A 10,179-nucleotide genomic window follows, 5' to 3' on the forward strand; every position below is an offset into this window, starting at 1 on the left:
GGAAGGGAAGGGAAGGGAAGGGAAGGAGGAAGGAAGGGTGGACATGTGTTCCGGAGACAAGGAAGGTGATGCTGCAATATGCTTTTGGACACAGTCCAAAGTGTTTGATAGCACTTCTTTTTTGTGAAGTTGATTGGAAAGGTCATGCTTTGGTGCAATGTCTATTACATTCAAGGGAGAGGAATATGTGTGGATTAAACACATAGTGCACATCCTTGTGGATGAACACCATGGCTGCAAGAGTTAGGAGCTGCCTTGGTCATGATGATGCACCTTTTCTTTAGATAATAGTGGATGAAACAGGTTTTTTTTGTCCCTTTATTCCTTAACTGTAACCAATGTTTTGACCAGTTCTGGTCTTCTTTTTCTGACTTTTCAGCAGAATGATCAGTGATAGATGTATGTAAATTTTAGCAGTATAAGCTTTGAAAGAAATTATACAAAAAAATCATGCTTGCTTGTGCAAGCAATAAAACTTTTCTCTAAACGCTTAACCCTAATGTAATTCTTACTTTTTTGCATTCCCTTCTGACCTGTATACTTTTTGGTATTATACATGCTTACACCTGAGATAGGATACTTGTACACGCATATATGTCATGCACTTTAGATTTGCATTTAGATTTTTTGTCCATACTTTATGTTTATTTGTATTTCAAAGCAARGGCTGCTGGGATCAATAGGTTTTGAACTCAATTTCCCTGAAAAATAGAATACAGTTTAGTAAAAAGTATATTTTAAAAGGGATAAATGTCTCAATTTTTCTTCTTGCTAGCTTTAGTAAAAGTGGCGTGCCATTAGCACTATTGATTCTTATCACCACTGACCATTTCCATCTGGAGTGCTGACTGCCTGTGGCTTATTTCCATTTTTCCTGTTACGGTGGAAGGGCTATGCCTGCTGCTGTGCCCTCACATCTCAGGGGACTGCAGTCTCAACAAGAAAAGAAACAGGAGTGTGATCCACTGTATATTCACCTAAATGTACAAGTACATAAATGATGAGGTCCTGTCAACTGTAATAAATTTTTGCTTCTTAAGATTGCACCCAAATAGTCTTCCAACACACAAGGTAGCTGATTGTGCTAGAGATGTAATTGATTATTCTKTGCTGACATGTCTCAATGAAGTTCCAGCTGTTCATCCTCACTGAGAAGAAAGCTACAGAACCAACCTGATCTGAGCTCTCCTGTGCTGGTCTCAGTTTTTTTGGAGGGGAAGAGTGGCACATTATAAATCTGCCAGTGTAGCACCAGGCTACATTTTTTGGGACTGCTTAATGAAAGCAGGATCAAATCTGTGGGCATATAACCCAAATTCACAGGACAGTCAGTAACAAACCTTTGTAAGGCATGCTTTGCTCTGCATTGTAATAGTGAGCATGCAAAACTGCAGATGCTGTAGATAAATGCTGTGTGTTATGACTATACGCTTTTTACTGTAAATAAACTAATTTATGTGCTCTCTTTATAAAAACAAGAATTAGCACTTTACCTGACCAGCATGGATTTCAAGTGTGTTGTATCCCTGGTTTACGGTTTGCTCCCCAGCATGCATAGAGTTCACTCACACTTTTTCCCCCATGACACAGATGTTTCTTTACTAGAGAAAGAGTAATGAAGTCTCTTTCTGGTGCACATATGTGTCTCTCTCGTGTCAACCCACGTTAGGTCTCCAGTGCATAATCTGTCTTCTAGCCCAGAYAGGCCCAAGAGGGGATAAAATAAAGAGAGAAAGTAGAAGCTTTTGTGAATTTCATTACACTATAATTAGATGCAGTCCTTTTATAAATTTCTCCTGTCTTGAGTGAGGATCTTGGAATCTTAAGGTTTCTTTGACCCTACTTTTTTATGATTCGTTATTACACACCGTAGCCAATAATGATCACGCTCTTCTAGTAATGAGATAATAATGTACAAGAGAAGAAAAAGGAAAACCTATGGCTACATAGGCTACATAGCCCATGATGATGGGCTACAAAAGAGGCTTTGTAGGCCGCATACCTTGCATTGCTGCCGACCAAATTATGTGACTGTGGGCAGGTTAGAAAATTTCAAGTATCTRTGGGGTTTTTTGTAATCACTGCCTCAGATTAGGTTTTGAAGAAAAGCATTTTTCTTTGGTTGCAGGGTACAAGATCATTCATTAGTAGGAGTGTTAAATAGTTGACAGTTCCAAGATACTTTATAGAAATAAGTATTCAAACCTTTTTTAAGAATCCAGTATTACTAGCAAGACCATTAAGTCTACTCAAGCATTTAATTTATTACCAGTGTTAAAATAAAAAAGATACCTTAGRGATTTAAGTGCTTCACTTCTTTCTGCATATGAGATGTTCATACTAGCTGACACTTCTTCAAATTATCAGAAACAGCCCTAGGGGTAGCTCTAGCTACCCAGGAGAGCAGATGTCAAAAAACCTACAAGTATTTTCTGGAAATCTGACTTTTACACTGGGGATAAAGAGAGAAGACAGAGGGAGGCAAATTCTGCTTCTACCTTTTCCAAAGTACAGATTTTTTTTTTTTTTTGTGATAGAGGCTAAAATTTGAAGCTTGCTTTGATGAGGAGCTCTAAACACATTCTGTAAATTAAGAGTTCCTCTTTAAGTTTACAGAACATTCTTGTTCACTCTGTTTAAACTGAAGGGGAACATAGCAAACGCAGCACCATTCAGTCATGTGTCCTGTTCGTGGTTAGTCACACAAAGCCAATTTTTTCAGATGTTAAGCTCTGCTCTTTTATTAAAAAAAAAAAAAAAAAAGAAAATGACTGAACACAGCTGCTCTCGACATCAAATACTGAAAGTCACTGAACAAACAAGAAAGCACTATGCTATCAAACCAACAGCTGACATTTAGAAATTACTGCAGTGAGTTTACCTAAGAGATGCTGAGGACAAGACCTGCTGTACGAGGGAGTACCTTTTCTCATTTTCTCGAATATAACCTGTGCATTTTTTCAGCATATCACATGATTCAGTTTGACTCTGGTGATGTGTTTACCCAAAAGGTGTTCTTCATCAGGAGGTTGCTCATGTTTCCTGCCATTGCTACGTCAGTCCAAAATGTTCAGAAGAATAAAAAATTGCTGCTACAGACAATGTCACAAAATTAAAGTTAAATTGAAAAGATACTTCTTAAAGTTATGATTACAAATGGAAGAGGAAATGTGACTGTAATATGACATTTAAAAAAACCCAAACAAACATAAAACCCCTTTAAGCAGTGCAGTGAGTCATGAAACCTACYAATATTTTTAGTTTTCTTTTGTGAATTTTCTATTTCCAAGCTTTGTTTTCCACCCTCACCATTGCAGTATCCACCCTGCATCTGTGTGAGGTAGGACTGGTGACAGTCTCTGACCATCCTAATTATGATCATGGCCTCCTATATGAAGGACTGTACCCACACTAAACATTTCCCCCACATTTCTAAATAGTGGACCAGTCTGTCATATTTCCTACCCATCTACTTCGGTGGCTTGCAAGGCAAATTCAAAGCTTTAATTCCACATCAGATCCAGTGATTTCCCTGGGATATTTAATGGCAATGAAATTAAAGAGTTTTGTAGCCCCTTTTCAGATCTGCAGTGTCTTTGCAGAGAAGTGAGCCCTGGGCACTGCAGACCACCATCAGTGAGGCAGCTGCAACAGAGATAAAAATCAGGGCCTTACCTCATCCTGGTCCCTACTGTTGGTTCCTAACCTGCCAAGCAGTTTTTCCCAGCCACTTTTGAATGCATCCTCCAGGCCACTTCTCCATTGCTAACCTCTTCACAGTTTTCCCCAGCAATACCCAGACAARCCCTGCTGAGCTTCTGCTTTGACCCCAGCTGGCAACAACCATTTGTTGGGTTTTTGTTTYTYTCCCTCAGGCTGCAGCTGCTCAGCAGCTTCCTTGCACAAAAGTGGTTCTAACTGCAGAGCTCTCCTCAAGGACAGATGACTTAAAGACTTAAAGGCTTAAACTCTCCAGCCTCTCAGTCACATGGTTGGGGAAGGATGGGGACAGGCAAAGTGCAACATTGCAAAAAGACTGTTCACCTGGAGCTAAGAGGTGATTCCTGACACAGGCAAACCTATTCACATGTATCCTATGCCCAATGAGATWGTCAGATATGCTTTTTTTAAACAAAAAGGACTTTTCCTTTAACTCGGCCATCATAATATCCAGATCTGATCCTGCAGGGGTAGCTCCCATCCATGTGAATTCCATTCATATGGGCTGACTGCCTGGAAATATCTCTGCAGCCAAATCTACAGTGGTTTTCCCCTGCAGCAATTGCTGCTGGCTCACTGTCCTCAGCCAAATGCCTCTGGCTGTGTTACAGCCTTGGATTTTGTATTCTGGAGTAATTTTCTCTGATTTTTTTAATGTAAAATGTTAAGTGTCCCTTAGCAGTGTTTTTTTTTCTGAAGGGAAGTCTTGACTCTTCTGATGTTTAATTACAGAGCATGTAAGAAGGGACACTTAATGTCATTTTCTACTGAGTTCCTCTGACACCACCCCTCCTTCAGGAATGCCCATCTACTGGCAGYTTTTGCTTCAAGTATCCTTCCAGTATAACAGAGCCTGATAGCTGTTATTCCAACCAGCTGCCTTCTGGGACATGAATACCAACAGACAGTTCAGAGTAACCTAATAGCATTTATTATTTTTCCTACCTGCTYAGCAAAGTCCAGCTTTCACAATGTCAAAACAATTGGAAGGTTACCTTCCTGAGAAGAAGTTAAACCAGCAGATTTTTCTATGGCCTTTCATATCAGTGAGCCAGTCAAATGAGGAAAGGGGTGCAGTCTCGTTTTAAAGCATTGGTAGATTAATTGCTGCACAATGGATGTCTCTGTTGGCTCAGTGACAACCTGAATCAGCAGAGAGCTGGGGCCTGGCAGGGATGCTGCTGCTGCTGCTGCTGCTGCACTTTGCTCTCTCTAAGGCTCATTCTCTGCTACCAGTGGCAGAAGCACATGGGGAAGTGCCCTGGCTGTTCTAGGGGCTGAAGTTCATTTTAAGTTAAAGCTGAATGCCTAACACCTTTTCTGTGCCAGCTTGGTGTTCTTGTATTATTTTTTGGCCATTCTTTCTCTCAAGCAGAAAATTGTCTCCACTGATAAAGGTGTATTCTGGTTTAAATCAAAAGTCGAGAGCCATTTGTTTTACTGTGTAATCCTCATGGCAGAACAGCTTGTGGGGTTCTCCATAACTTCAGTATAAGTGCTCTCAGCCACATGTACTGACTCTCCTTTCTGATACTACACAGTCCCAAAACCTCTGGAAGTGGCACACTGCTGTTGCTCTGAACATCAGKCTGTGCAGAAAACACCTGTGCTAATGCCAACACATCAGAACCAAGCATCTACAGTACTCCTTGGATCACCAGAAACCCCAGAGGTTTGCCAGTCTTCTGAGACTGCTTGTGTTGGTACGCTAAATACAATCACCAACATTGCTGAACCATGAGATTTTAATCTGGGTTCATTTTGGGAATGTTCCTAGGATTTCCTAGGGCATACACTTACTTTACAGGCTTACACAACCTACAACCTGCTTATACAGAAGACATCCTTACTGTGGAAACCCAACAACAAGTTTGAGTTCAGACAAGGAGTAGGATAAAGCTCCTGAGTAGTCTCAGAGTTTTGCAAGAGTATGGTGAAACTGCTCTCATCTTAGATGTTTCCTTGTGCAATCTACTGCATTTTGACTACCAGAAATTGCTCTAGATAATACTAATTAATAAAGACTTAGCAGAAGAGGTGAAATCGGTTTTTATGTAGAACGGTAAAGAGAGAATAAGTGAGATTTGTCTAGCGAGTAGTCTGAGAAGTTTGAAACACAAAACTTATTCTATAGGTCTGATAGGGTAATTATCTTGGAAGTCAGTGTGTAAAGACATGCAGAAGCCTTTTGGACTGGGTGGAGATTCTGGATTCAGCGACTTAAGATTTTATATTTATGGACTGATGGATACAACGGACAGGAACAAAATGTGGAAACGAACCACAGGATTTAGGGCTTCTCAARACTGAGACATATACAAGACTTTAATTGGCAAAATGAAAATGTGTCCTACAAAATGTCCTAGGCTAGAAAGCTAAAAAGAAATACATAGTAACAGCTATGCTTCCATAATAACTCAAAATTGCTGTTTGAAGTACTGTATATCTATTTTCAAACACATACAGTTCAGTAGATAAGAGTGTACTTGCCAAAGCCTATGCAAAAAGCCAGAAAATTATTTTGTAGAGTTATCCTTCTTTGAAATAAATTTAAAAGGAATAAATTCATAATAAATTTAAAAAGAATAAATTTGTATTAAATTACAAAGGAATGCTAATTGTCACATTTTTATTACAAAGCTTGGCTTGGATAAACTAGCACATGAAATAACTTAAAATAGCTTTTTAGTCATTTCTTTGGTGATCTGAGCTTTGAGACCTGCATAATTGAGTASGAAAAATCTGAAAAGCTGATACATAATTTGTTTTAACTAAGATGAGTTCCATAAATTTACAGAGCCAGTTTTTAGAAGATGCTAAGATTTTGGTTCTTGGGTTGTTTTTTTTGGGTTTTTTTTTTTTTTTTTTWGAAGTTAAAAAATKTTGACACTAAATTCTATTAAATGAACAATGACATGGGGCACTTTTTGTAAGAAAATGTCTCTGCTTGTAAGATTTTGGAGACTCCTCTGCCTCAAATCCAATATAAACTAAGATTTTCCCCATAACATTCTTTCAAAATACATTCTCAGCTGAAAATTTTAAATCTGTGAGTATTGTTGCTCGATTCACATTTTCAAAAGCTGTTCCATGATGGAAATGAACAGAAAAGCTTATTATGCAGCTACTTATGTATGGGGGAAAATAACATACTAGAGCAATAAAGGAAATCTTAATATTTGGGCTACTGAAATAAACAGGATAATAACAATATATAGTATAAATGTGGAGGAAGTCATAGTTCAGAAATAAGCAGGCAGTATCTATTTTGGGTAATGGATAAGCCACAGCCTAATGGGAAAGGAAGAAAATGTTGATTCTTTAGTACGAAACTTGGCATTTTGTCTCTATTAAACAATGTGTTTACACTCCCATGGCATAGCATTTCCTTTTCCATGAGTTTGAAAGCAGCATGGGATGGGGGATTAGGCGTCAGAAGATAGGAAGAAAGGCTGTATAATGCCAATTTTAAACAGAGGAAAATGGAGGAAGATGCTAATTATAGTTTTTTTTTCAGTAGGAGGAAACCACTTRGAAGAGTCTTGGCCCTTGGGGAGAGACTGGGAAGCGAGGTAGCTGTCAGGATGGCTTTATGGCGAGTGGTCCCAGCAGACAAAGAGCATCTGTCTAGGCAAGGAAAGGAGGTCACATTTAAAAGCAAGCTATCTAGGGTAGAGACAAAGACTGATCCTAATCTCCTACATATGTTAAACCTGGTTTAAGTAGCATTTACGGTTGTTTGTTTGGGGGTGGGGGTGCTAAGAGCAAGTTACCCACATATTTTTCAACRTGACCTGTTTTCTGCATCTGGCAGAGACAATGTGGATTTTTTTTTCTGTCAAAGAGAAACAAACAAACCCCTATCAGGGAAACTGGTACTTTATATTAGAAACAGATATTTTCTGAATGGATTTTGGCTAAGCTTTTCAGTCCCATATTTCAAAGAAGATTAAAGATTAAATATTTAAATTTGATCGTGATGCYTGATCCGAGAGAAAAGTTCTGCAAGAGGCCAGGTGGGAGCACAGCTCAGAGACAGAAATTGGGCCTTGACCCAGAATATTTCACACCTGGGAGGAAGTCTCCTGTTTGGGATTTAGGAGAGAGCATTATCAAAGCTACTGAATARTATCACAGTGTAGGATGGGGAGCTTAATGGTTTCATTCTGTCACTCCACTACCCTTCTGCAGTATCTTTCTTTTCAAGCTGTTAAGGTATTTTAGCTTGCACTGCTCATTAAGGAAATGAAACAATAACRTTTCCTAGTAGTTTACCCAGGTGCAGAGAAGTTATGTTCAGGATTTTGTAACCTTTGCTCACTTGGTGATTGCTCACTCACGTGTCTTAGCCAGAGCAGTCAGTGGGACTGCTCATATGTTTTCCATGGTCATCAACATGAGTAAGGATGACACTACCAAGCCCAAGTGCCTGGTACACAAGGTTGCATGGGAAGTAAGTGGAAGAGCTGGCAGAATTCTCCTGATTCCAGCACCTCTGCTGATCAAATAGGCAAAAGTTCAATGGTATTAAAGTATGACGTTCTGCACTGCAGTAAAATCCAATTGCAAGAGGTCACACATGAATACAAAAGAAGGAAACAGGGACCTGTGGACAAGCATTGCCTAAAAGTGTAAATCCTGTGTACAGGAACAAAATTTAGTCCACTAAGTTCTTTCGGTGACATTAGTGATTTCATTAGTTGAGGAGCTGCCCCCACAAAATGTTCTGTGCCCTCCGAAGGCCAGAGCAAGAATTTTGGGTGCAGAGGTCAATGGACCAGGAGGAGAGAAACAGGATGTCTGGTTTCTAATGAGTTAAAATGTWGGTGGATGGAGTCTACCTCTGAATGAAAGTTCCTGGTTTTGAACTTGTTAACCAAGTCTATGAAGTAAAAAAAGCCTAAAGCATAGTATGGATTGTGATATTTTATGGTAATATTGGATTAATACATTTCCCAAAGAAAATGTTTCTATGGGACTTCATATTCTCGGGGACTGTGGAACTTTTAAGTGGGTGGAAAATACTGTAAAAGTGACCATATTTAAATTCAAAGTGCTGAGAGATTAGAGAGTGGTTTAGTCACCAAGTTGCAGCTATCTCACAATGTGCCGTTTATCAGCTCCACCCTTCCAGCCATTACCCTGGACTTGTGGCAGATAATTTGTCCCCACAAGATTCTTCCAGACCAGATCTGCTCCTCTCTTGGCATTGAAAATGCTGGAGCAGGTGCTGGCATKGGAGGCAGCAGCTTTTTATCCAGGGCCATCTCCAAGAGGGAGAATTACAGGAGGGCACAGTCAGCACAGCATGCTAATTTCCATTTTTTTCCTGTTCTCAAGTGCAAAGGGTATTTCTATGTTTATGGTAATGATGTCTTRAGGAGGCTTTTAAAACTCAGATGCTTTTTTGTCCTGTGCAAGACTGAAACCAAGCAATATTATTTGTGAGATAAATGCTAATCGTTCATTAGTAAAACTTTCTGCCAAGTTCCAAACCCTTTTGGCTTTGCCTGAGCTGATGGAATGTGTACATTTGGATTTATAAAAGCAGAGAGCTTTTGACTACAGAAATTTTTTTTTGTAGCACTTGAATAGAAAATCAAGTCAAAATAAAACTTTTTACATTGTCTCAAATTTCAGGAAATTATAAACAGCTTCCTTTTTTCCCCTYTCTCATTTTCCAGCTTTTCATAATACCATAAAAAAAGCTGACATGTTTGTTGGTTGGTTTGGGTTTTATTTTTAATGGAGACTTTACAGCCTGGTGAGCAAAGGARTTCTTGAATTAACTCCATTCAACAGTCTACTGGCACTGACAGCCGCTCAAACACCACACTCTGCTCAAGTCTACACTTTCCCAGGTTGATTTGCAGAACTAGACATTACCTTTTTGTAGCCAAAGCACCCCTGCACAGATTTAGCTCGATACAGGGAAWCCTCACAGAGTTTTAGTCTCACCAAAGCTGACAAAAACCTCTTTACTGACTGCGGACAAGATTTGGATCAAGCCTTATATTGAGGCACAAGCCAGAGCTGTGGCTGGGCAGACAGATTAACCTCTTTTCGTGGAAGRGAGCATGACTCAGCACAGTGAACAGGCCGTTGTTGCCTGCCAACAGGCAGAGCTGTCTTTCTATAAAATTTAAATTGATTGCCCTTTAAACCACAAGATTCGGAGAAGGCTGAAGAACTGGGCTGTCGCTCTCCATGAACTCTCCTACTTGGTAATYTGGGGTGTAAAGAGGAATAAGTTTTGTATTTCCTGACTTCTTACAGTTCCTAAAAGAGCAAGAAGCAGCAGTGATTTGTCAGGTTTTAATGCAGTTCCCCCTCATTGCCCTCCTCACCCAGTCCTTGCCGGGGGGAGAGCTGGCTTGCTGCAGCAGCAGCAGAACAAACTTCTGTGAGCAATGAGGTCAGGGAAACTCGTGACATCCAAACTCTCATCCAGCAACGCTG

The sequence above is a fragment of the Malurus melanocephalus genome, unplaced genomic scaffold (genome assembly GCF_030028575.1).
Source record: "Malurus melanocephalus ecotype Western Australia unplaced genomic scaffold, MMel_1.1 scaffold_43, whole genome shotgun sequence".
Lineage (NCBI taxonomy): Eukaryota > Metazoa > Chordata > Aves > Passeriformes > Maluridae > Malurus > Malurus melanocephalus.